The 26,727-nt window shown below is 45.8% G+C and overlaps 1 protein-coding gene across 3 annotated transcripts in view; it reads right to left on the bottom strand.

The window, feature by feature from the left end:
- Nucleotides 1-22,790, bottom strand: part of TEP1 (telomerase associated protein 1) — a 2,409,067-nt gene extending 2,386,277 nt beyond the window's left edge. For 2 of the 3 annotated variants that reach the window (XM_069651741.1, XM_069651744.1), the window contains exon 1: nucleotides 22,365-22,790. The gene's annotated coding sequence lies outside the window, so the exon portion shown is untranslated. The remainder of the gene's footprint in view (nucleotides 1-22,364) is intronic. The other variant, XM_069651746.1, reaches the window with a different exon arrangement.
- Between the last annotated feature and the right edge of the window lie 3,937 nt (nucleotides 22,791-26,727).

Raw genomic sequence — 26,727 nt, 5'->3', positions numbered from 1 at the left:
AGGGTGAGTTGACGGAGTACACAAGAGATCAGAAAAGTAAGGAAGATTACCTGCGAGCAAAAGACCATCATAAAGAACAAGGTAAGTGAATAAGACAAGTGATCCCACTCTGATCTGGACTTGCGCCAGCGTCTCTCGAGGCAACGGAGTACACATTGTATAGCACATGTGGTGGGCCACCAAAGCACATCCGCAACATTGCTGAAATCAAGATGAGTGACTAGCCCCATCTATAGACCTTGCAGCACCCTGTACATTCAAGGCAGGGTGGAATTTTTAACATATTGCATCTCTGGTCCAAGGGGAGACAGCCCAGCCAGCTTGGAAGAGCAATTGCACCCTCCCCCTTGCCAGCCCACCACTGCTTCTTCTTCTTCTGCTTAAATTATCCACAGGAAAAAAAGAGTGAAACCAACCTAAATAATTATCATTTTAACATGTTAAAAATAGGTCCATGTTTTTTACTACGGATCATGACCCAGTAACAATCATTTGGCTTGACTCTGGTCATAGAGTGGGCCACACTCAATCATTTAACATCTTCTTTGCTGCTCACTATAGATGTATACATGGAGCTTGGAGAGAGTCTTTTAATGAAAGGAGGATGTCATTTAATTAAAGAAGGATGTTAGTGGGTGGCCTATCCCTAAAATTGGTTTTCCTCCTTATGCATTTCTGAATTCGATGACCCTTCCCGTTTCTTTGACACATCTAGGTAATATCCTGCCAATAAAAACATGGATTCTGTCCCCTCCTCCGGGTCAGTTTCCATGAGCAATGTTATTTTAGCTTGTCTTTGTAATCCTTTCTTTGCCCTTCCTCCGTTTAATATTAATTCCACGTCCCTCTTCTCAGTACTTGCCTGTAAGTTACCTTACGTCTTGTGGAGGAACCCTTCTTCTCTTTACATGAATTTCTTCTCTAGATGTCCCACCACCTTCTCTGGGTATATTCTCCCCATTTGGCATCAGTTAAACATTTTCCTGTGTGGTAAGCGAGAATTAGAAGACGGATACGAGTACATATTTTCAAACAATTTCTTAATTAAACTTAAAGAAAGTCTTCTCTGTTCCCTATTGCTAAAATGGGGATTCCCTATGCTAAAAAGAAAACAATAAACAGTTGCTCATTGTGAGATACATTGACCCACTCAGCAGGATTTCCATCCATAACCAAGCTGCAGTTAAAAGAACAATGCCTGCACTGGCTTCATTGAGCACCACTGCCTCGCATCAAAACTGCGTTTTGCAGCTACCAAAGGATGGCTGCACTGTTTTGCCAAGCACCAATGGGCAAGTTGGAACAGGGAGCACCTCGAGAAAGGCTGCCAGGGTGTGTTCTTGTATGTACTAAAGAAGCAAAGTGAAAGGCTGCGCTGCTTTGCTGCAAGCCCAGAGTTTCCCATTGAAAAAGGGAAATATTTTACATTTAAAAGGATGCCGCTTTGAAGTCCTTTTCATCTGTTCTACATTACTGTGCTTTTATCAACGAGGCCCTGCCATGCCCATCCATATTCAGATTGTGCCCCAGCAGGAGAGAGCATTATTCCTGAATGGCAGGCGGTGTCAGACAAAGTCTAGGAAATCCACAGAAGCTTCACTTTCAGCTGCACAGAAAAACACTTGACTTTTGGGCTACAAAATGTCACAAATCACTGCTTCAAAAGAAACCCTAGCTTTCTGGACCTATGTCAATTTCAGTGGATCTGTGTCTTAAACAGATTGCTGTAAAAGAGAAACTGGGCCTGCAGAACAATGTGGGAAAGTCAGATGGAACCTTTTGAAAGGAACATGCCAGCAGGCTTTACACCGTGTTTAAATGTACTTTTGCAAATAAGAAAAATACCGGTTTAAAGAGGTGTATGTTGGATAAGGCCCTGCCCTTGTCTAGCAATGTAAAGGGATTGTGCTGGGAAACATATGGGATGTTTTATTCAACAGGCTTGCTTCTGATTCAGAACAAAATAAAATGAAAGTAAGAATTAAATGCATTAGCTGGCTGCTGTGGAAGCTCCAGAACAGGTTTTTCTGCTGGCTAAACTGAGGCCTTCTCCCCAAAAGGAGCCACCATAAACGTCTGGGACATAAGCATGTTAATTGCTGTCTTGGGAAACTTTGAATAGGACCAGAAGGCCGCATATCACAGGCTCATCAGACTTTTGTCTGTGCTCCAGGCTGAGACAATAGATTCTGGGACACCTACCTGTGAAGTGGGGAAGTGGCAATAAACATTCTATCAAACTGGGAAACCCCCATGGCCACCCTGGGCTGAACTGACAGTTGGTGGTAGCCTGGAAAGGCATGACCATATTTGGAGGACAAAGGCAGCCCCATCTGTTTCCAAATACTATTTGATGAATAAACTTTTAAGACTGTTAATTTTGTAACCGGACAGCACAGAAATGCAAAAGTTGTACAGCCTACATGTGATTTTCATGGCTTCTAAACAAGATATTGCGGCCGTCCATAGCATGTATGGGACACAAATGCCAGGAGAATTTAAATCATGGGGAAAGTGCATATTGTGGAACGTCAAAATTAATAGAAATATGCCCTATGATAATATGCACACACAACTAAAATTGTGGGATTTTTGGTGAAGCAGTTCTCACTAAAATCGCGAAAAACTATTATAAGGGCGAAGCAATGGCGTACAGACCTGGGAGTGGGAACACCATGCTCTGTATAAAATATGTAATCTGCTTATGTATTTTGTTAAAGTCCCACAACTGTATAAATGTGTACTTTATGTTATGAATGATTTTGCAAAAAGGACTGTGGATAGGTTTTCACCTCATAAAACACAACCCCATAGAGGAGGCCACCAACATTGGCTGACCTATCCGGTCTTGGGGGTAGGTCTAGCTCAGTTCTGCCCAACAATAAACCGGTGATGTCACCCACTTTTATATAAAGGGTGGGAGCTCACTGGGGCAACACACTCTCTCCTGAATTTCCAGCGCCTGCGTATCCTGACATTCCAGATCCACCTTTGCAAGATTCCAGACTCTACTGCAAGGCCAAAGCATAGCTGACCCTATCCCAGCAAGGCCATTGATCATGAAAACCCCACTAAAATCCCAATAATCAAGGGGGAAAGCTGTGGTACCTTTGGGAAGCATCCTGTGACCAGACCGGAATTTTGCCCACTACCTGCTTGCCCTGCTTACCCGCTCCATCCAGCTGAGGCGTCGCTGTGCGGTGACCAGACCTTTGCCCAGCCGCCCATCTTGATACTTTTTCTTTGTCCTACTCTCTAAGTAATGCTATCCATACCCTGTCCTTGATTTCCTAGTGTTAGCGCCATTCTTTCATTCACCCCATCTTGTAACTCCTTAGCAATATTTTGATTAAATTAATTAATTTTTCCATAAAGAAAAGGGGTACACTGGGTGAAGGGTTACAACTGCAGCGTAACTTATATTTTCACGGGTGGCGCTCCTCTTTTCTAGCCATTAAATCTAGTGTAAGTGAAACTTTTCCTTCTTTAAAAATCTTCTTAATTGCTTCATTTTACCAAAACTGAACCTCCTTTCACCTTGAAAATCTCATCCAGTTCTACAGCTATTGTCACTCTTACACATTCATATTGTCCCTGTGATGTGCAGGGTGATCCTGCCTAAAAACCGCATTCCAATGTTGTATATTTCACCCGTTCTTAAAAAAAAAAAAAAAAGTAGACATTTAAAACTGAAAAGAAAGTGTAAATGCAACTTTTCCACGTGTGATTTCGACTTCACTGGGTTCTCACTTTCACATTGCTTTTGAACTGTATGCCTTTTGTGATACCTTACATTATTTGTTAAAATCGGAGTGTCATTTTAGGCCATTGCAAAGGGTTTTGCCTCTTATTTTGTGAGGGATTTCTATTCTGTTTGCTGCCCTACATCCCCGACTACCTGCTGCTGCTTTCTATCCACTCAGAATTCGATTGTGAGTTGAGGGAACATTGCAGGGGGAAATCTTAACTCTGGTGCCATCTATCCTAATTGAAAAAGTGCCCCTATTCATTTGTGCTTTGGATATGTTCTTGTAGAAGGTTACCCAACTATATTTCGGTAGTTTTCACTGTTATTATCACCCCATTGGTGATTGCTGCCCAATATCAAAATTGTGTGATTTTCTTTTAAATTAAAATAAATATTGTATTCCCACACACCGGCCTGGTTCATGGTCCCTTGTGACCCGCGGTATTTGTAAAAGGGGGTGTGAGACGGGTCGGGTATCGGCTCAATTCAAATTCGTAGAAAATAAAGAAAAAGCATTCTAATTGAGCGCTACATCCTAGGCTAAGGGCAAGAGTCCTGATCTGGTGTGTGACGCCTGGTTAGAATCCTTCACAAATTGGGTTCTCGTAGCCGGGGATTGGGTTTGGTTATTCACCCGTGACAGCTTAACACAGCAGGCTAACCTTCAAGGTAGTGATACTTTGTGTGGTTGGAACACTGGGTTACACTGTAGAAGCGCCTCCCCAAAACAAATATCCTAAGTAACAGGCCTGTGAATAAAATTAAAACTACATCAACCCCAAAATAGACAGAAAGCAAAAGGATACAGATTACCCTTACATAAATAAATGAATAAAGAAAGAACACTTCCAAAATGGCCAGAGTAGAGAGCAATATGGCAAAGGAGCACCTTCTCCACAAGTTATATGTCAGAGGGGAATGGGCAGAGCAAGATGAAAAAGTCTGGCTAGAAGAAATGATGCAACAGGTCACCGCCATGGACATGGACACGTGGAAGGACTTGTGGCCTATTACATCAGGCAGATTAAAATTGTCAGAATCACGGCCTAAATGTATCTCCATATGGGAGTGATGTGGGAAAAGCATGAGGAAAACAGAACTCTTGCGCAAAATCAATCCGAATTTTTAGCTCAAATTCAGACGGAGCACAAATTAGCAGAACAAAAATTACAAAAGAGCCAAGATTCGTAGGTAGAATCTGGAAATTACATAAAATTAAGAGAGGATTTGGCTCTCCAACAGCAGAATAATGTAGACCAAGAGGCCCAATGAAATGTCTTAAGAATGGAGTGTCAAGAAAAGGTGGACTCTTTGGAAGAGAGTCAACTGAAATTAAAACAACAAATAACATATAACAGAGCCTGTTCAGACCAGATAACCACTTTATTAAAACAGGTTGACAAATTGGAAGAGGAGAGCAAGGAATTAATAAATGGAGAGCTTCATCTCCAGACACACTTTTATCAAGAACGCCAAAAACTAAATGCCATCAAGCAACAAAGGGATGACCTGGCTGAACAGAGGGGCACCATAAATCAGGAGAAAGATGCCCTGTGTCAGGAAGTAAGCAATTTAAAAACAGGATTTACAGGAAAGTGAGTTGGGCCTCCAGAAAGCAAATTAACTCAAAACAGAATATGGAAAGTTACTGGAGCACACCAGACGGGTGGAAGGTGCTCTGGAAGAGAACACCCAAACTAAAAAGGTGCAAACTCAGGAGGTAAATCTCCTGCAACAACAATTGGCTCAGTGTTCCCAAACTATACAGGCAGCACAAAGAGAAAATAAGGCCCTCTGTGAGGAGAAAAATGGGCTCCACAAGCAAGTGGCAGCTCAGGAGCGGGTCATAGAGGCCAGTAAAGCCCTGATAGCCGAGCAAAAGGCTCAGATCTTTGCCTATTATCAAGAGGTAGGGGCTGAGAAGGAAAAACTAGCGAGGTTGTAGAAAGAGTATCCTAGATCAAATCCAAACTGAAGGGGCCCCCGAACAGGTAGAGAGGTCCAGGGCAATCCCTGATCATAGTATGATGACCTCTGTACTAAGAGACTCATACCCGTTTAATATTTTGTGCACTGCTGACTTCATGGCTACTGGTGCACATGAGCCAGAAACCATGAGGCCATCAGAATTAAATAGGCCTAGCAGGATGGAGCCGACAGGTCAGCGCCCCCCAGAAATTGATAGAAGGGCATCCCTGGATAGATACAACAATATAATGGCTGATGTCTCTGACCAGGAAACCTCCTATGAGGAGAAAGTAAGGGAATTTAATCTGCAGAATCATTACCTCCAAAGGGACCAGTTGGTTCGCTTTGCACAACAACAACAGGAAAAGAGGCCCCAAAAGAGCATCCTGAAGACGTCCGCCCAATCAGGGCGCTGGGGGGGGGGGGGATACTCTGCCAACCCGGGAAGCAGGGAGGAGTCAGAAGACTAATCTCCTGTGTACCACAGGGGAGAAGAAACTAGGCCCCACCATTCTACAAGCCCCTCCCAAGCTCACAGAATCAGGGAGCGCCTAGATGATCATGAAGGGACCTCAAACAGCAGCGTCTCCGAGTGTAAGGGTGAACGGACTCAGGTGATGAGCCGAAAGAAGGCAGATAAACCAAAAAGAGTTCTGGTGAAATACCCCATTAGGCAGATCAAGGCCATCAGGAATTTAATGACACTGTACAATAAAAACGCAAAATATTCTGTCTGGGAGCATTTGGAACTCTATGAACAAATGGGGACACATTTCATATAAAAGATAGCCAGAACTGTATAGATTATGCCAAATGGACATTCTCTCCAGAGTACTTCAGCTTCTTTGCTGGACTGGAAGACCAAAAACATGCAAGATGGTCCACCTATAAGGCGGCCACCTTGAAGCACTTTTCCACCAATAGAAACCCACAAGAGGCTCGCAAAGCAGCCTACAATCTACAATGTGGAGAAGACCAGGTCCCACGCGAGTTTGTGCAGGAATTAAAACGCGCCTTTGCCCAAACCACCAGGAGGGTGCGCACGGGTAGGAGAGAGTTTATCACTACCTACGTTCATGCACTCCCAAAATACAATATGACCCAGCTGGTGAGGGATTTCCATGATAAAAGATCTCTGGACTGGATAATAGAGCAGGCTACCAGGATATATGAAGTCCAAAAACCTGCAGAAAATGAAAATCCGGTTAAAAACTCCAAGCCAACCAACACCCCTGCTGCTGCTAAGGTGGCAGAGGTGAAGGTTGACCCCATTTTGGATCTAGAAATGGGGGAGCCTAAAAATGCACCAATCCCAAACCAGCAAAATCAGAAGCCAAGAAGGCCTTCAGGCCAATCACAAACAGGTAACAATCAGGGAGGTAATCCCACCAATGGGACCCCTAATTCTCCTGATTATATAAGTCCCAGATATAAGGGCAACCGGCCTATCTTGGGGTATGTATGGACTCCCCCAGCCCAAGGGGCGGGGTCCAATCAGGTAAGTACTACCCCAGGAAACTCCCCTCCTAACTTCCCTCAGGAGGGCAGTAATCCTCCAAATATTGGGTCAAGTTTCTTTCCCTGGTATCCACAAAATCCCCAACCTGTAGGACAACCCTCCTTTCTTTCCCCGCTTTCAGGAGCCCAGATTACCCAATCCGGGGGAGGGGAGGCCAATGGTGGAGGGTTACCAAAATCCACAATATCCAGGGTACTCCGGGAGAAGGGATAGTTACCCTTCCCGTGAACCCCCTAGATACGAACAGAGACCCCCGTACCAGCCAGAACGGGTGTCCCAACTGGAGCTCCAGGTCCAGAACCTCACACAGGATCTGGGTCGCATGTTGAGGGCTCAACAAAACCCTCAGATGAACATGGAGGCTCAGAACCCTACAAACCAATGGTCTGGCACCCCAGAACAATGACGGGGAGAGAACCCCGACAATTCACTGGTTCCAGAGGAGGAGGCACGGGTGGAAAGGGGAGGTGTAAAGTCCTGGAGGAAGCTTCCTTCCTCACCTGTAAAAAGCCTTTAGACACCCAGGAACCGGAACAAAAATCTATTGCCCCGAAAATCTGCAACCAAGGGAACAGAGGGTGGGTAGGAGAAATAAAGACAGTAAAAAGGCCCATTTTGTGGAGGAAGTGAGTGTCTTCCAGTTTGAAGGGGAAGAACCCTTAAAAGATCCTGAGAAAGAAATATTCTCCTTCCGGGATGGGGGAATTCCTCCCAAAGAGAAATGGGTCCCGAGAGATCCGATTGAAGACTGAGTGGGTGTGGGGACTGATTCAGAGTCACCCATCCCTGAACCCCAGAGTTGTCATCCTGAGGAAAAAATAGTAAAGGAGGGATCCTCCCCACAAACTGGTCCTAGTGACAGCCTCCAGGTACTAGGGGGCATCACAGAGCTAGGGGAAACAGGGGATTCCAAAATCTCCACTATTTCAAGATGTCACATTTTTATTACAGATTCCCAGACTGACACAGAAAATAGTCCAAAATGCCACTGTGTCAGAATCCAAAATAAAGAAATTGACCACCCATCTTGCTCAAAATGCCCATTACCTTTGCCGACTTGAGGAGAAGGGGGGGAGATTTTATGCCCCCGTTCAAGTGCAAGGGCAATGTGCAATTCCAGCACTGGTGGACACTGGATCCCAAGCCACTCTTCTGTCCAAAAGGGCCTTTGAGCAGCTAAATTCGGGAAGGGGGGTGGGTAGGGAGAGATACCATATCCCTCTCAGCCTGGACAACTCTAAAACTTCGACGGGAATTAAATTCCTGTCGAGGGGACTGCGGATCTGGAAATAAAAATTGTGCAACACTAGGTGAAACACCCGGTCATAGTCGTGACTCCAGAGGGAACGCCCTGTCTACTAGGGAATGACATCCTTCGTAGGTTGTCTCCCCTAATAGACTGTGTGAACAAGGTACTCTGGACTAAGACTCGCAGGCCAATAAAATTAAAACAGAGTGTTAACCATGTTAGTTTAAATGGCACATGCCACATGGTTGAACAAAAAGCTGACCATATTGAGTTTCATTTCCAGAACAATCAAATGTCTGACGTGACAGTGATTGCTGTAGGACAACACACTGGTGATGGGAACTCCTCTCCATTCCTGAAAATCAACCTTCCAGTTTTAAGTGGCATTCCACACTGGAAGGAAATACTTTGAAATTGTATACTGATTCACAATCTGAAAATCCCAATTCTATAGTCAAAAGGGATGAGAAACCAGCTCAAAGTTTAGCTGATATTCAGAAAATTAACAGTTGTTCATACCTATTCAGTTAAAAGAGGGGAAGGAGGCTGTTCTCGCCCGAGTGTGCGTGAACAACGGAAAGAGCTTCATCAGCGAAGCCATGTTCAGAAAGCTCCCAAAAGATCCAGCCATTCCCACATTTAAATTGATCGATAATTGGGAAATTGGCCTGGAAACTCCCAATTCCAAACATCTCCTGCCTAGCAGGTGTATGCTCAACATTTCTATAGGTAACAAAAGCATAGAACATAATTGTTGGGTCATGCGAGATGTCCCTGCTGCATTCTATTTAGGCAGGGACATTCTCAATCGGTTTGCCATTAATTTGGACCTGATAAATTACAAAGCCTGGTCCCGACTAGGGGGCAACCCCATGGGCTTTGATGATTCTGAAAAAGCATTTCAGTCAGCCCAATTGCTGCTGTATGCAGTTGAAGTTCAAATGGGAGAGGAGGTCACCATCCCAGGACGGACCCGACAATTCCCACTTGAATTAAAAATGAAAAGAGGACAGAAACTGCATAATCCTGATGCATATGTACACCCCAATGCCCATCTCAAACAGCAGGGGTTGGGGTTAATCCCAACCCCATTAGTCAATGTAGAACGCAACACCATTCCAATAGTGGTGGATAAAAGCGACCTCAGGAGCATAACTCTGGGCGCAGGCACCATTATTGGAATGGCGGTTGATGACCGACATTTTTCCATGGATCTAGGAAATGAACTGATATGACCACTCCCCAATGACTGTTTTGACAATGACTTACCTCCAGACAAGATCTTTACCCGGCAAGGGGGGGAATTTCCTGGTGTACTCTTCCTGCCCTTACGGGGAGGAAGCGGCGACCTGTGACATCAGACAGGATGAGGTGATATTCCAGGTCCACAATGACTGCCTCTCCTACCTGAAACCCTCTGTCCAGGTCAATACTCTAACCAGGGACCTCTCCACCTAGCTGCAGGAGGCCGCTGAGATAGCAAAACCCGAAGTCTTTCCAGGCTTCAGGCAAATGGTTGAAGAGCGGGTCAACCTAGCTGAAGCCTGTGAGACACAAGCAAAAGTTGAAACTGGTGTTCTTAGATTTTCAAGATCTCTTTGCTGTGGATCCGTACAACTGTGGTTGCACCGAGATCCATACTACAACAATTCCCACGGACCCTGGAATGACTCCTGTGTTTGTGAAGCAATATCGCTTGCCTCATGCATCCATGGAGTCACTGTTAGGCAGAAACCTGTGCAGTTCTCTCTGGGACCACTGCAAAATATTTAAGACTACAGGTGTTTGGCAGTAAACCCACTTGGTAGCAGTCTGTACCACACAGATTCACTTGGTAGCTGTGGCTGAGCAGTCAGACTTCCCTCAAGAAGAGTTAGGCAGTATACAGAGTATTCACAATAGGTCAAAAGAACACAAACTGACCAGAGCTTGGTGTAAAAGAGATATAATTATTTATTTAAAACCACATCTAATAAAACACACTGGCACCAATATTAAGCAGTTCAAAAACACGGTCACTAAAAGATAGACACTCCCTTAAAAGAATATTAGACAAGTCTTAAGTAAAGCCCCACTTATTTTCAGACAGCGGTGAGCGCTTAACACAGATGGCACTCTAATAATTCAGTTTAAAAGAGAGAGAAAGGCAGAGTATAAATTGAAACAGATCCCAACACTTTCACAAGAACACAGCAAGAGAGGAAGGCAGAATCAAACCGTGAAGTTAGAGTTCAGAAAGCTGGATCCACTTTAAGAGGATCAGAACGAAATGTGTCCAAGGTCACACGGTTGAAAAGTGCACAAAAGTCTCGAAAAGGTTCAGAAACAGTTGGACCAAAAGAAAGGGACCAGTTAGATGGTCAAGGCGGCCAGCCCAGTCCAGAAGGTTAAGGGATTATTATTACCTTGTAGCAATCTTTAGAAAGGGAGGCCTGGCGGACACAGTACCTTAAAGTGGTGAGAATACTCCAGCAGGGGCAGTTGTTCCTGGCAGCGGATGCAAGTCGGTGCTTCGTCCGGGGGAAGAGAGGATCTCGTCGGGGAGGAAGACAGGAGTCTGTTGCATTGCCAGGGAAGAAACCAGCCGCAGAGTTCTCAGTTAAAAGGAGCAGTCCTTTTATTCGCGGTTCAGTGGTAAGTGGCTAGCCAGTTGCCGGGGTGCATGGCACAGGCAATTCGACCACAAGACGTCCTGGGATGCGAGGAAAAGAAGGTAAACTGGTTGTGCCCACCAGTCAGGGGAAGAAGACTCTCCAGCCGGAGATCTTCTCTGTCGTCGGGAAGTGGTGAGTCGGTTCCGCAGGGCTCCACCGGTGGTGTCGTCGTAGCAGGTCGGCTCAGCTTCTCCCTCGCCGGATTCTCAGGTCCTTCTGAAGTTCCAGTCCCCAAAACCCTGCTTTTATGCAGCACGCCCCCATTCACTCAGCCTAGCTGTCAATCAAACATGCTAAGGGGTGAGCCGGCCGGCTCACCACTTGGGCCAATCACACAAGAGTGCGACTTGAGTTACCAGGGTAACTCAGTCCAGGGTGCCTAAACCCCCTCCCACACCCCCTGTGGTACCCAGACAGAGTGGCACCACTTTTGGAGGCTTCTGTGGAGAAGCCCGCCAAAAGTGGAACAAAGGGCTCGACTTGGGTTGGAGTCACAGAAGAGAACACAAACGCCATTTTAGAATCGAGTCTTGGCAAAAAATACCAACCGGCGAATTAATATTAAATAAATAAACCGGCGGTATGTTCGAGGCTATGAGAATTAAATAATTAAAGTTGGTAGCCTCGAACAATGGGAAAATCCCATAGGGATATATTCGCGGTCGAATATAAAAAGTAGTATCCACTGCCACCAGCCAAAACTCGATCAGGGGGGACGGAGACGTGCCCCCTCGACTAACAGACCCCGGGGCAATCAAATTGGCCTGACCAGTACGTCCACAATATGATGGTTTGTACTGGTTTCTGTTCATAATTTGGGACTAGTAAAGCCAATGGTGACTTTACATGCCCTGGGAGACAGTAGTCAGTCCCAGGGTATGGAGTCTATGGTGGGGTGTCACTATGACACCCCTGTGTCACTGCACGGAGGGTGCTGTGTAACACATATAGTAAAAACACATGAGACCCCATAGCCCATAAAACACATTAACAGTCAAAGGAACACCATAAATCATGTCCAAGAGTGGGAGAAAAAGAGTCTCACTCTTGGCAGGAGAAAAAAACAAACTCCAGAAATCCAGCAAAGCTGCTGGGGGACTCACTAGGTTAGGAAATTCAGCCTAAACAGAGAATTCTCCCTAACAGTCACTGACGGAAATAATCAAAAACCTTGAGTCCAGTGGGATAATTCGTCCAGTCCACAGCTCCTTTAATAATCCGGTGCTGGGGAGTTTAAAAACCAAATGGCGGGAGCTAAATAAACAGGTCCACATGTTCTGATGGCCTCTCCCATACATTGACCAAGGACTGGCCCGGATCCAGGGGTCAAACGTATACACTGCCATTGACCTGACAAATGGGTACTGGACCGTGCCTGTCAGTAGGGAGGACCAATACAAGCTGGCCTTTACCTTCGGGGGGCAGCAGTACACGTGGACCCAGACTCCCTTCGGATACATAAACTCCGGCAACAAATTCAACATCTTCCTACATAAGGCCATGCCCGACTTGGGTGAAAGGCGTAACCTGGCCTATGTGGATGATGTCATGATAAAAAAAGCTCAACTGTGGAGGAACACATAGCGGAAATCCGTTATGTTCTGGCCCAGTTGAGGGTTGCCGGAGCAAAAATGTCCTTTCCATAAGGCACAGTGGTGCAGAACCTGTGTCAACTTCTTGGGACATGAGATAACTCCTGGGAGTCTCTGTCCCCAGCAGAAGAAGGTGGAAGCACTCCTAAAACTCAAAGACTCCACAACTCTGCGTGAGCTAAGAAGCCTCCTTGGACGGACTAATTACAGTAGGAAGTTCATTGAGGATTAAGCAGAGATCACAAGACCCCTGATCCATCTGTTGAAGGGGGGGGTCAAGTGGGAGTGGGGTCCAGAACAAGCCGAGGCAGTAAAGCAACTCAAAAGAAGCCTCTCACAAGCACCTTGTCTAGCTTATCCTGCCAAAAACAAGGAGTTCTTCTTGGAGACGGGGTTCTCGAATACATGCTTGACAGCAGTGATATATCAAAAGCATGACAAGGTCAATAAAGTCATCTCCTATGCAAGTAAGACTTTATCCTTTGTGGAGCCTACCCCCAAAGGATTGAGTCAGACCGAGGTAATCACTTCACCAGCGAAGTGATGACAAAGATGTGGGAGATACTTGAGGTAAAAAGGAAACTTCACATTGCATACCAACAGTCCTCTAGTGGGGGAGTTGAGAGGTACAACAAAACAATTGTGAGCATTTTAAAAATGTTTGTGGCAGACTCTGGGCCAAGTTGGGACATCCGATTACCGCTTGTCCTGATGGCTATCAGATCTACACCTTCTTCTGTGACCAAGATGTCTCCATTTGAGCTCATGACTGGGCGAAGGATGGTGCTACCTCAGCATCTGCTCTACAGAACACAAGAGCAGACACTGAAATGCCTCCACAACACATGAGTATGTTGAAAATCTAAGAAAACACCTTCAACACGCTTTTACGAACGCTCGGCGGAATCAGGAAAAATCTACAGAGGGGATGAAGACTCAACATGACCTAAAAACAACCAAAAAGGAATACCAAGTAGGAGACAGGGTCTACTTGTACAATTTCCAAAGGAACCAGACCAAGGAGCTGAAATATTTACCAAGCTGGCGCAATCCTTTTCAAATTGTAGACAAAATTTCACCTGTCGCCTATAGAGTACGCAGAAGAGAAATTGGTCCATATTAATCAGTTAAAAAGTTGTCACACTAGGCACACTTTGCAGCTAATTGAGGAGCCCATAGCAAATCAAATGGAGGAGACATCTGGAGAATGAGAACCAGAAAAAGAAGAACCAGAAGGGAACAGGTAGGTTTATAGGTATAATTAACAGGGAGCAGTTTTCCTCAATGTCGGGTCGAAAGGCATTCCCAAAATTCTTGTCAAATCAATGGTTATCTGTGTCTTATGAGTGATCATTTGTCTTTATCATCTAAGCACTGTAAAAATTGAATGCATGTGTGTCCCACTGCTGTCAACCTTCCTGGAAGGCAGTCAGTGGGAAAATGTAGTAACCGGTTCCGCCCATTCATAGACCAAGGAGGACGTCCCAGGGGACCTGGAAAAGAAAGGCCGGAGGAAAAGCTGGGGGTGTCGCTCCACACTACAAAGAAAGATCGAAAGAAAATCTGGGGGTGTCGCTCCACACCACAAAGAAAGACCCAAGGGAAATCTATGGGTGTTGCTCCACACTCCAACGAGAGAAGACGGGAGGATCATGGTGTACCGCTCCCTGATGGAAGAAGGACTCCACCTGATGAACCCCACTTTGCCCTACTGATGAATCCCACTTTGCCCGGCACTCCCTCGACAAGACGTTTCAGAAGAGTCGTGGGGGAGGGAATTTGTGGGATACATTGACCCACTCAGCAGTATTTCCATCCATAACCAAGCTGCACTTCAGCAGTTAAAAGCAAAATGGCTGCACTGGCTCCATTGAGCACCACTGCCTCGCATCAGAACTGCGTTTTGCAGCTACAAAAGGATGGCTGCACTGTTTTGCCAAGAACCATTGGGCAAGTTGGAACAGGGAAAACCCCGAGAAAGGCTGCCAGGGTGTGCTTGTATGTACTGAAGAAGCAAAGTGAAAAGCTGCGCTGCTAGCCCAAAGTTTCCCATTGAAAAAGGGAAATAGTTTACATTTAAAGGGATGCTGCTTTGATGCTCTTTTCATCTGTTCTACATGACTCGGATTTTATCAATAAGGCCCTGCCATGCCCATCCATATTCAGATTGTGCCCCAGCAGGAGAGAGCATTATCCCTGAATGGCAGGCGGTGTCAGACCAAGTCTGGGAAATCCACAGAAGCTTTACTTTCAGCTGCATGGAAAAATGCTTGACTTTTGGGCTACAAAATGTCACAAATCACTGCTTCAAAAGAAACCCTAGCTTTCTGGATCTATGTCAATTTCAGTGGATCTGTGTCTTAAACAGACTGCTGCAAAAGAGAAACTGGGCCTGCAGAACAATGTGGGAAAGTCAGATGGAACCTTTTGAAAGGAACATGCAAGCATGCTTCACACCGTGTTTAAATGCACTTTTTCAAATAAGAGAAATACCGGTTTTAAAAGTGTATGTTGGATAAGGCCGTGTACTTGTCTAGCAATGTAAAGGGTTTGTGCTGGGAAACATATGGGATGTTTTATTCAACAGGCTTGCTTCTGATTCAGAAGCAAATAAAATGAAAAAGAATTAAATGCATTAGCTGGCTGCTGTGGAAGCTCCAGAACAGGTTTTTCTGCTGGCTAAACTGAGGCCTCCCCCCCAAAAGGAGCCACCATAAACTTCTGGGACATATGCATGTTAATTGCTATCTTGGGAAACTTTGAATAGGACCAGAAGGCCTCATATCACAGGGTCATCAGACTTTTGTTTGTGCTCCAGGCTGAGACAACAGGTTCTGGGACACCTACCTGTGAAGTGGGGAAGTGGCAATAAACATTTAATCAAACTGGGAAACCCCCATGGCCACCCTGGGCTGAACTGACAGTTGGTGGTAGCCTGGAAAGACATGACCATATTTGGAGGATAAAGGCAGCCCCATCTGTTTCCAAATACTATTTGATAAATAAACTTTTAAGACTGTTAATGGTGTAACCGGACAGCGCATAAATGTAAAAGTTGTACAGTCTAAATGTGATTTTCGTGGCTTCTAAACAAGATATTGCGGACGTCCATAGCATGTATGGGACACAAACACAAACGGAAGGAGAATGTAAATCATGGGGAAAGTGCATATGGTGGAATGGTAAAATTAATAGAAATATGCCCTATGATAATATGCACACACACCTAAAATTGTGGGATTTTGGGTGAAACGGTTCTCACTAAAATCGCAAAAAACTATTAGAAGGGTGAAACAAGGGCGTACAGAGCTGGGAGTGGGAACACCATGCTCTGTATAAAATATGTAATCTGATTATGTAATGTGTTAAAGTCCCACAACTGTATAAATGTGTACTTTATATTATGAAGGATCTTTGGCAAAAAGGACTGTGGCAAGGCTCTTCACCTCATAAAACACAACCCCATAAACTGAGTCCCCTCCTAGAGGAGGCCACCAACATTGGCTGACCTATCCGGTTCTTGGGGGTAGGTCTAGCTCAGTTCTGCCCAACGATAAACCAGTGATGTCACCCACTTTTATATAAAAGGTGGGAGCTCACAGGGGCAACACACTCTCTCCTGGATTTCCAGCGCCTGTGTATCCTGACATTCCAGATCCACCTTTGCAAGATTCCAGACTCTACTGCAAGGCCAAAGCATAGCTGATCCTACCCCAGCCAGGCCAAAGCATTGCTGACCCTATCCCAGCAAGGCCATTGATCCAGAAAACCCCACTAAAATCCCAATAATCTAGGGGGAAAGCTGTGGTAATTTTGGGAAGCATCCTGTGGCCAGACGGTTTTTTTGCCCACTACCTGCTTGCCCTGCTTACCTGCTCCATCAAGCTGAGGCGTCGCTGTGCCGTGACCAGACCTTTGGCCAGCTGTTTTTTTGCCAGGAAAGTCCACCGTGTGGTGACCAGAGTTTTTGAGTCCAGAACCGGTTGACTGTCCCATATCCAAACTCAAGTGTGGATTGTATTTCCCCATCCCATAGCAACACATAGCCTATCCCATCTTGATACTTTTTCTTTGTCCTACTCTCCAAGTAATCCTATCCATACCATGATAACTTATCTTAAACTTTTCTAATTCTCTGTGCATCTTGTCCTTGATTTCCTAGTGTTAGCGCCATTCTTTCATTTACCCCATCTTGTAACTCCTGAGCAATATTTTGATTAAATAAATTAATTTTCCCATAAAGAAAAGGGGTACACTGCAGCATATCTTTTATATTTACGGGTGGCGTTCCTCTTTTCTAGCCATTAAATCTAGTCTAAGTGAATCTTTTTCTTTAAAACAGATTTTCTCTTCTCGATTGCTTCATTTTACAAAAACTGAACCTCCCTTCACCTTGAAAATCTCATCCAGTTCTTCAGCTATAGTCTTTCTTTCACATTCATATTGTCCCTGTGATGTGCATCTATCACCCTGCCTAAAAAACGCATTCCGATTTTGTATATTTCACCCGTTTTAAAAAAAAAACGTTTTGACATTTAAAACTGAAAAAAAAGTGTAAATGCAACTTTTCCACGTGTGATTTCGACTGCACTGGGTTCTCACTTTCACATTGCTTTTTAACTGTATGCCTTTTGTGATACCTTACCTTATGGTTGCTAGTGATGTGAAATCCCTGAAACTGTGATAAAACATATGTACATCAGGATTTAATTACACATTTAATTAATTGTTTGTTAAAATCAGAGTGTCATTTTAGGCCATTGCAAAGGGTTTAAAATCCTCTTATTTTGTGTCAGAATTCGATTAATTGTGGGTTGAGGGAACATTGCAGGGGGTAATCTTAACTCTGGTGCTATCTATCCTAATTGAAAAAGTGCTCCTATTCATTTGTGCTTTGGATATGTTCCCCAAGTGTATTTCAGTAGTTTTCACTGTAATTATCACCCCATTGGTGATAGCTGCCCAATATCAAAATTGTGTGATTTTCTTTGAAATTAAAATAAATAAATATTGTATTCACACACACCGGCCTGGTTCATGGTCCCTGGGGTATTTGTAAGAGGGGGTGTGAGACGGGTCGGTTATCGGCTCAATTTGAATTCGTAGAAAATAAAGAAAAAGCATTCTAATGGAGCGCTACATCCTAGGCTAAGGGCAAGAGACCTGATCCGGTGTGAGACGCACGGGTTGGAATCCTTCACATCATCAGGATGTCAGTAAAATAAAAAGTCCTCACTCCAAATCCTAATATAATTTACCACTAACCTATTCTACCATAAAGAAAGATACAAAAGGAACTCTAAACCTAAGTTTAATCTAGGGTTACTCCACCCCGGGGAACTTAAGGGAGGCTGGTTTCTGACCCTTTCTCGTTCACTTCTCGCACCTCTTTCTCTCTTATGAACAGTCCGGTGTTTCATAATATGCTTATCAGGATCATCATCACAAGTTTCATGATTTTCAGTGAAGAGTGTGCATCAGAGAGCCTGCTGGTGTGCCAGGGGTAACACATAGCTCCCACAGGCTGGCCATCATTTGTTCATCTAAAAATCACCAGTGTTTTGCTTACCCTTCAATTTATGCAGCTCGTCCAATTCACTTTATTGGAGAGTTGAGTTGGCCTTAATTTTGCTGTCATAGGAGCCACTCATCACAACACAGAGGCGGGTGTTGTGCAGAATGCCTACTTTTTAACTCATATGGTAGCCACATGTACTTTTCCCAGATTTGTATTTGAGTTTGTGACTTGTTTTCTGCGAGCCAGGCTTAATCTCAAGCCTGACTGGGTCTGTGGCTCTTTTTTAAAAATGTTTTTATTTTTATTTTTTTTATTGTAATTTGGTTTACATTAAACCCTTCATGAATATTGGCTTGTCACATCTAGACTGGATTGTGAAAATTAGCCTATGCCACATCTAGACAGGATTATGAATATTTAGCCTGTGCCACAGCTAGACAAGATTGTGAATATTAGCCTGAAACACATTTAGATAGAATTTGTGGCGAAATTCACGGACCACATCTAGAAAGAATCTGGAAATTAGCATTCATCACATCTAGATAGTGATGCCACTAACCAACCCACTAAAAATGTCACCATCCTGCATACACCTCAAACTCTAACCAAATATAACCACACCTCTAAAGCACAGCAGACTGCACAAGCTTCACTACACCGCAACAACAAAACAAATAACACATAGCCTTGCACAACAGAACACGACGGCTACCAACCGAAAAGCACACCAAAGCTCAGCAAACGGTGCTAACCGAACTGAAGCTGCCAACAGCACATCACTTCTCTCTTGCACTTTTTTCCCCCACTCTGTCCTATTAACTCACCCCACCACCTTTCCTTTTCAGATCCGCCATAGCGCCAGGGGACCACTCTGGTGGTGATGATGTTAAAGGACACTTGTACTGCGCACTAACAAGTCCCACTCCAAGGGTGTACCCACAACTCACAGCCCCTGGGAAGGCTCCAGTCAGTCTAACAGGAGGTTGCCCTAGAGCCATATATGGTTTTTCCACCCAACAGCCAGTCAGGGAGAAAGGGACAGAGTCAGGGCTTCACAGGACTTTGGGAAACAAGGTGTAAAGGCAATAGGAACCAAGAGGCTACAGTGGCCATCTTGCCTTTGTCCAGGAATCCATTGATTCCTATGGTAGGGCCTTGGTGTCCCAGAAATGAAGGACTCTCAGAAACACTGTCAAGTCTGCATGTAGCTGCCAGCAGCCCATACCCTGCTCTGTGAGCAACAAACAGGTGCACACAAAACATGCATAAGGGTTACAAGGGTGTACCCCCAACCATGGGTGCCATATGGGTATCCCATGGGTATTATTCATCAAAAGGAAAAATGAAGAGCTGCACTCCCAGAGATCTAGGCTGGACCTCCGTGGCAGAAGACATACAGAACACAGACACAGAGAACTGGTAGGACAAGGACTAGGAGGCACTGCATTTCCAGCATCACACTGACAGAGCAATTACTAACTTTTCAGTGGCACTTTAGTTTTTCAGCTCCTCTCAGGCGGCCTGCCCCGTGAGATTATGGAGAATTCCTTTGTATCCCTTCATTCTTATTTAAGCAACCCAAGGGTGTCCACCTCCCTAACTGTGGATAGGGGGGCCACAATAATATTGAAATGGGCACCCACAAGCCCTGACAAATGTTTAGCCTGGCCCTGTGAGCGAGCGCTAAGACTTTGTTATTTCAATGTGCCTGACTGCCAGCAAGGAGGGGTGAGGGCGTGTCTGAGTGTAAGGAGAATGGGAAGGTGTCGGTCCAGGACACGACAGGCGCTGCTCTCCATTAGTCCATCATCCAAGTGCTTAATCCGCCTCTAGGCCCCTATAATCCCACCCACCGGGAGACCCAACTCTGGCCTCCTGGAGAACCAGGAGAAACCGAACCTGTGGCTCCTCCCCACTCTCCGCCCACAAGGCTGCCATAGCAACGCCATATGCAGCATGGAGCCCAAAAGCACCCCGTTCCTGTGCCAACTGTACTGGCATCATGAACTGGAATGGGCACAACACAGACCCATCCTCCCAAGCAACACCGGAGGAGGAAGCCGGCAAAGGAAGGCTCCCCCTCCGGGCCAGCCTGCAGCATCGAGCCATGGACCAGCTCTGCATGAGAACCAAAGACCCTGTGCCCAGACCCCTTCCCAATTACCAATGCCTGGTCGTGCAGCGACTCTCCATCAGCCCCCCAGCAGGAATAGTCACGCTGCTTGGGGTGCAGGGAGAAGGGCAAAATCCAGGTGCCCCTCCAAGATCAGCAGGGAGAGGGTTGAAGGAGTTAGAGACAGCCCAGCCACCCACCAGAGTTCCGGTCAGTATGGCAGGAAAATGAATACTGGAGGGTGGGGCATGTATGGTTGATTGAAATGATGGAATGGATTCCTGACGTGGAGGGTTGGGACCTAACAAGTAAGTACAGGGACAAGGAAGAGGGTGCAGAGGTAATCCTTCCTAATAAAGGAATTGCGCTGCATGCACTTTCCCTGCTCTCCCCTGCCCGCTTCCTCATCCCACCTGGATCCCACCCCCTGGGCCACTCTACCTGCGTCTTCCGCGGCGTCTCCTTACTGCCTCCGACCCCGCCCACCACCTCTGATTGGCTGGCACACCTGGTCATAAATGACCCTCCCAGGGCAGCCCTCTGCCCAGCAGCCCCTGCGGCTAAATGCCCCCAGGCAAAGGGCGGCTCCTACATCGGCGGCTCCAGAAAGTGTCTGCAGGGGAAGCCTGAGAAGCCAGCAGCTACCAGACGCCAACAAAAAACGTAAGTATGGCATGGGTGGGGTGTAGAGCAATTAACCTACACCAAAAAGCCCCCGCCAATCTACCTTACATTTCCATAACACAGACTGCCATAGACTTAGCCCATGCATACTTAGAAAGGTTTGTGACCACCAGCCCAAACCTAAACTGAAAATGCTGCCTTGCACTGCATCCTAACATATTAATCAATGTTAACAAGTGTCACAGCTGGAGGAAAGTGCAAACATCAGCCTGCGCGGTATCTAGACATAATTGTGAATGTTAGCATGTCCCACACTTAGATAGAATTGTGAACATAAGCCTGTGCATTATCTAGATAATATTGTGAAGATTAGCGAGTGCCATACTCAGACTGAATTATGTAGGTCAGCAAGTGCTACACTTAGACATAACTGTGAATGCTTGCATGCTAAATGTCACATAACCCAATAACCAATATAAACTCAAACTCTCTGCATACTTAAAAAAAAAAAAAAATCACACAACCATCTCTCGCACAACAAACTGCACGCACTTCAAGAACACATAAGTCGCACCAACAGCACACGCGGACTGACACCGATCCAAAACTCGCGCCAAAGCTCAGCACCCGGTGTCTACCGAGTTGAAGCTGCCAACAGTACACCACTCCTCTCACTATCCTACTCCCTCTCCACCTTACTAGCCCATCCCACCTTACTAGCCCATCCCACCTTCTCATTTACAGATCCTCCAGAGCGCGTGGGGACCAATTCCGTTGGTGACAGTGCGCTATATAAGTACTGTTAACATATAACATAAAAAATCACCTCAACATTGCTTCACATGGTGTCTGGCCTTCATTGTGCAACGAATTTACCATACATTCACTATAAACGTTTAAATACATTTTGAATATAGGCTTAGGAAACATTTGTTGTTCTTTGATGTTTAATGTATTTAATTTATTTGTAAAGTTCTTTGAACTAAACAAATAAATAATATAGGCAATTTAAATAAATAAAACATATTAGTGGATCATGACCTAAATTCATCCAACTAGTTCTGTGTAATTAAAACAGAAAAGTGATAACTTCAAGTTGACATTTCTACACAAAATAGCAGTAGTTACATAAAAATTAATTCATGTTTATCGTTTGAGCAGACTTGTTTTGAGCATATGCAATTCTAGATCTTTGAAGCTATCCGACCATTTCCTAGTATTACTCGACAGTTTAATAAAATCACAAAAAATCAGTACGAAACCGATATGTATGCTAAACCAAATAAAATAGTGTACCTGATGTCCAGGGTACCATATAATGACAATATCGTTTCGTATTCACTATAAATATTAAGGATTGTTTGAAAGAACCTTCCTACCTGATATAATACAGGTCCAGCTATATTCTGGGGCGTGGTGACTTCTGCGGGATGCTCTGGGAAGGGGTATTACCTACGGGGTGGATTCTGCTCCTGGGTGGGAGCCCTCCTGCATGTGGTCTAGGTGAGGCGATCTACGTGCATGCTCTTTGGGAGTGGCCACCTCTGCTGCGTGACGTGTTCTCTTATGTTTGCTTCGGTTAAAGGTGGACACATGCGATAGTATCCGAAAGAATGTCTCCTCGGGCGCTTCTAGTAGGAGTCTTGTGAATGGCTTGTTCTGGTTGGTATTTATTAAGTAGACACGTTATTGGTAATCTTTAGTTAGGTGATGGTGCTCGCTTAAATGTACAGCCCAATTCTGTTTAAATGACGGACATTCAGTATAAAAAGTAAGAGAAGTAATGGCCGCTAAACATGGAAGAGGGACACAGTCACACTTTGCCTGTCAGTGTAGTCGCTAGACATAGAAGAGAGACAAAGTACATCCTGTTCTGGGAACTGTGCGCACCGTTTTTTATTCCAAGTCACCTTCCGGTGATTAAAATAATTAATGTACTTTAACAGTACTACCAAGAAAAGCGGCACAGGCACCGTGGCATAGCTCCCAACTCACACGCTTTTGGCGGGTGTCACCCGCCTTGTAAACAGCGGACTCACCCGCCAAACCTCATGCACGCCCATTCATTTCAATGGGCCTCTCACCCGCCAAAAGTAAAATCGGGTGTTTTCACCCGCTTTTTGCGACATAAATGGTTGAGAGCTATGCCGTGGGGACCAAATGAGGCTTATCTGGGAGCAATTTTGGGAGATACACTACAAGATGGCTCTCTCCGGGCACTCCCACGCGTGCTCGTTGCCAGGGAACGTAACTCTGCAGTGCAAGGAAACAGACAGACATCAGAAGACTGAGGTGGGGCTGGAGACAGATTTATTTATGTATTAGAATGTATAGAGCGCACAGCAGCCTGGGGGCATCGTGGCGCTGTTACAAGGAGACTTGCTGGTTACATATGGAGGCAAACTTAGTTACAGGTGGTTACATAAGCACGTGTATTTATTTGGTTGTAGGACATTACAAGCAACAAGTACAGCAACAGAGTGGAAGGGCAAGAGGTAATGTGATTAGACAAAAAGGCGAAGAGAGGGAAACACGGCAAGCAGAGGCTACTTGAAGAGAGTGGTTTTCAGGGTTTTGCGGAAGGCTGTGAGGGAAGTTTCAGCTCTAAGAGAGTGGTAAGGCATTCCAGAGTCAAGGGGCTAATGGAAGGGAATCCTATGCCTCCAGCGTTCAATCTTTTGATGGGAGGGATGCAGAGTTGGTTGGTATGCTGTGTTCTTATAGGGCTTGTGGAGGTGACTCTGGTGATGGTTTCTGATAGGTAGGGTGGTGCAGAGAGGCTGCAGCATTTGTGTGTGAGGGTAAGGATCTTAAAGTCGACTATTTCTTTGACGGGGAGCCAGTGGGCATCTCGTCTTACCTGTGAGATGTTTGGGGATGCTAAGGGCTGCTCGAAGCGCATTGCTTTGTACTATCTGTAGCCTGCTGATGTTTTTTTGCTGGGGTGCCAGCCAGAAGAGCATTACAGTAATCCAGTTTTGCTCCGATCGTGGCACGGGCAATGGAAAGGCAGTTTTGGCAATCGAAAGGCAGTTTTGGCTGGTTAGAAAGGGTTTTATGGCGTTTTAGAAAGGAAATTAGAAAGGAGTTTGGTGTGGGCAGCAGCAGCGGGGGAAATGGCGCTGACCTGGCGGGTCATCGAGAGAGAGGAGTCTAGGTAGACTCCTACAGTTTTTACAGAGGACGAGACAGGTATAATGGAGTTGTCAAATTAGACAATTTCATATTTTTTGTTGTGTTTGGGCAGGATTTCCATGGGGCCTAGGAGGATTGACTCAGTTTTGTCCCCGTTGAGGCAAAGGCCATTGGATGCCATCCAGGTTTGGATAGTCGAGTAGATTTGGAGGAGGGCTGCTTTATCTTGGTCGTAGTTGCCGGTGAGGGGTAGGAGTACCTGAGTATCGTCGGCATAATTCGTGTATAATATGCCGAGCAAGTCCAGTTTGTGAAAGAGGGGCTTCGTAAATAGGTTGTACAGGGTAGGGGAAGTGCAGGTTCCTTGGGAACTCCACAGTCGATGGTGGTGGGGTCTGCATTGGCCTGGTCGGAGTATACTTTCATGGCCCTGCCTGCCAAGAAGGAGGTTATCCATGAGGTGGCATGAGAGGAGAAGTGGGCTGTGTTCGTTAGATGGGAAGTGAGGATGTCGTGATCGACCAGGTCGAACGCAGCGTAGAGGAGTAGGAGGGCTGGTCCATGATCTCTGTGATTTGATTTTTTTTAGGTCAATGAGGGCAGTTTCTGTGCCATGACCTTTGCGGAAGCCTGATTGTCTCTTGACTAGGATGGCATTCGACTTGAGGTAATGTCAGAATTTTGAGAAGGAAGGGGACAGTAGTTATGGGCCGGTAGTTGTTGGGGTATGTTGGATCTAGAGATGGTTTTTTTTAAGAGTGGACGAACCCAAGCTTCCTTGAGGCTTTGTGGTACGGTCCCTGTGACGAAGGAAGCATTGATAAATGCTGTGATGATGGGGGGGATAGGGCGCCGGTGCACTCTTTGATGATGGTAGGCGGGCAGATGTCCTCTTTGCAGGTGGATGGTTTGATATGTTGGATGAGGTCAATGACTTCAGATTCCGTGACTTCTCTGAAAGAGAAAAGAGGAGTCGGAATGTGGAGAGGGGTGGGAGTGGGTAACGGCGTACGGTCAGGTTTGGGTAGAGTATCTCTTTGTGATTGAATTTTGTTTTGCAGAAGTTTAATTTTATTCAGCAGGGCGTCCTGAATACTGAGCACCAAGCTTTATCTTTGACGAAATGTGCTGGTTGAATGCTTCGGATTTAGCTTTAAAAATGGCTTTTTTGTATGTCGAGATACTCTTGAATTCTCTAAGAGTGAGGTCATTGGGCGTAGATTGCCAGGAGGCTAGGGCCAGGCGTTTGGAGGAGCGTAGGGTGGACAGTTCTTCTGTGTACCAGGAGTTGGTGTGCATAGATTTCTTTTCTTTTTTTGTCTCCGATGGGGGCTATGGCATCTATGGCTTTAGTGAGGGCGTGGGAGTATGTGTTTGCGAGGATGGTGGGATTGTTGGTAAAAGGGGGTTTGAGTTCAGGTGTGTCTAGAAGTGGGAGGAGGTTTAGTTTGTTCAGTTTTTTTAGAGCTTCTGACTTTAGCAGGGGGGGGGCGTATGCGAGCGTTTTGGTAGTCGGGTTGGTAGGGACAGTGAGTTGTATGCAACTGTGGTCCGTCCATGGCTGGGCCGAGATGCAGGTGATGGATGAGGAGCATTTGTGGTCAGCGATCCAATCAATGGTGCGTCCTTTGCAGTGGGTGGGCTCAGTGACTTTGTGGGTGAATCCTAGGTCGGAGAGCTATTTCGCTAGAGCTGTGGCTGCTTTGTCCTTTGGGCCATGCAGGCCGAGGTTGAGGTCTCCTAGTAAAATTGTTTTGGTAGAATTCTTAAGGTTATTATTTAGAATTTGGAGGAGAATCTTTTGGTAGTCCGGGTGGTTCCTGGCGGTCTGTACGTGACAATTATGTTTATGGTGCAGTTGGGGGAGATCGTTAACTTGGCGTAGAGGAGGTCAGCGTTGTTTTCCCATGGGAGTTTGCATTGTCTGATGGTGAGGCATTCCTTGGAGATGAGAGCTACACCGCCGCCTTTGGAAGACTTGTGGTCCTGGCGTAGGATGGTTTAACCCTGGGGAAGAGCAAGAGAACTGGCCGGGCCAGAGGCTTCATGTAGCCAGGTTTCAGTGATGGCTAGTAGGTCAAGGTCAAGAGAGGTGATGAGCTCATTGATCTCCATGGCATGTGCTGGGAGAGAGCAGGAGTTAATGAGGGCGCATTTAAGTGCCTGGTTCTGGGAGTGTTTTTTGAGCATGGGTGTATGAGTGGGAGTCTGGCCCGGGGTAGTGATGCCCATGGCGCTTTGAATGGTGAGATTCGTGCATGACGTGGTCAGTTGAATGGGTAGGTCTAAGGGGTTCCCCTGAGGGAGGTGGGTGGGAGGCTGCTTCAAGTGGTGTGCAAGGTTTGGACGTTGGAATGCGTTGGTGGTGCGAGAGCCGAGTCTTGAGTTTCTGGAATTGGAGGGGAGTGGGACGCTCCTGAGCATGCTGGGCTCAGTTCGAGCTCTTAATCTAGAAAGTCTGGTGGGGGGTGGGATGTGATTGTTCAGTTTGAGCGGACAGAGGTGGCCGGATGTGTGGGTTTTCAGTTGGTGCAGGTAAATGTTGGGGAGGAGGTGATGAGATGTAACCGTTTGTGGGCAGCATTATGTTGGTGAGCCAAAGGGCTG

Source organism: Ambystoma mexicanum, chromosome 3p (assembly GCF_040938575.1).
Source record: "Ambystoma mexicanum isolate Mex_15411 chromosome 3p, UKY_AmexF1_1, whole genome shotgun sequence".
Classification (NCBI taxonomy): domain Eukaryota; kingdom Metazoa; phylum Chordata; class Amphibia; order Caudata; family Ambystomatidae; genus Ambystoma; species Ambystoma mexicanum.
Note: the sequence above shows the minus strand (reverse complement) of the source record. Positions and strands in the feature narration are given on the sequence as shown.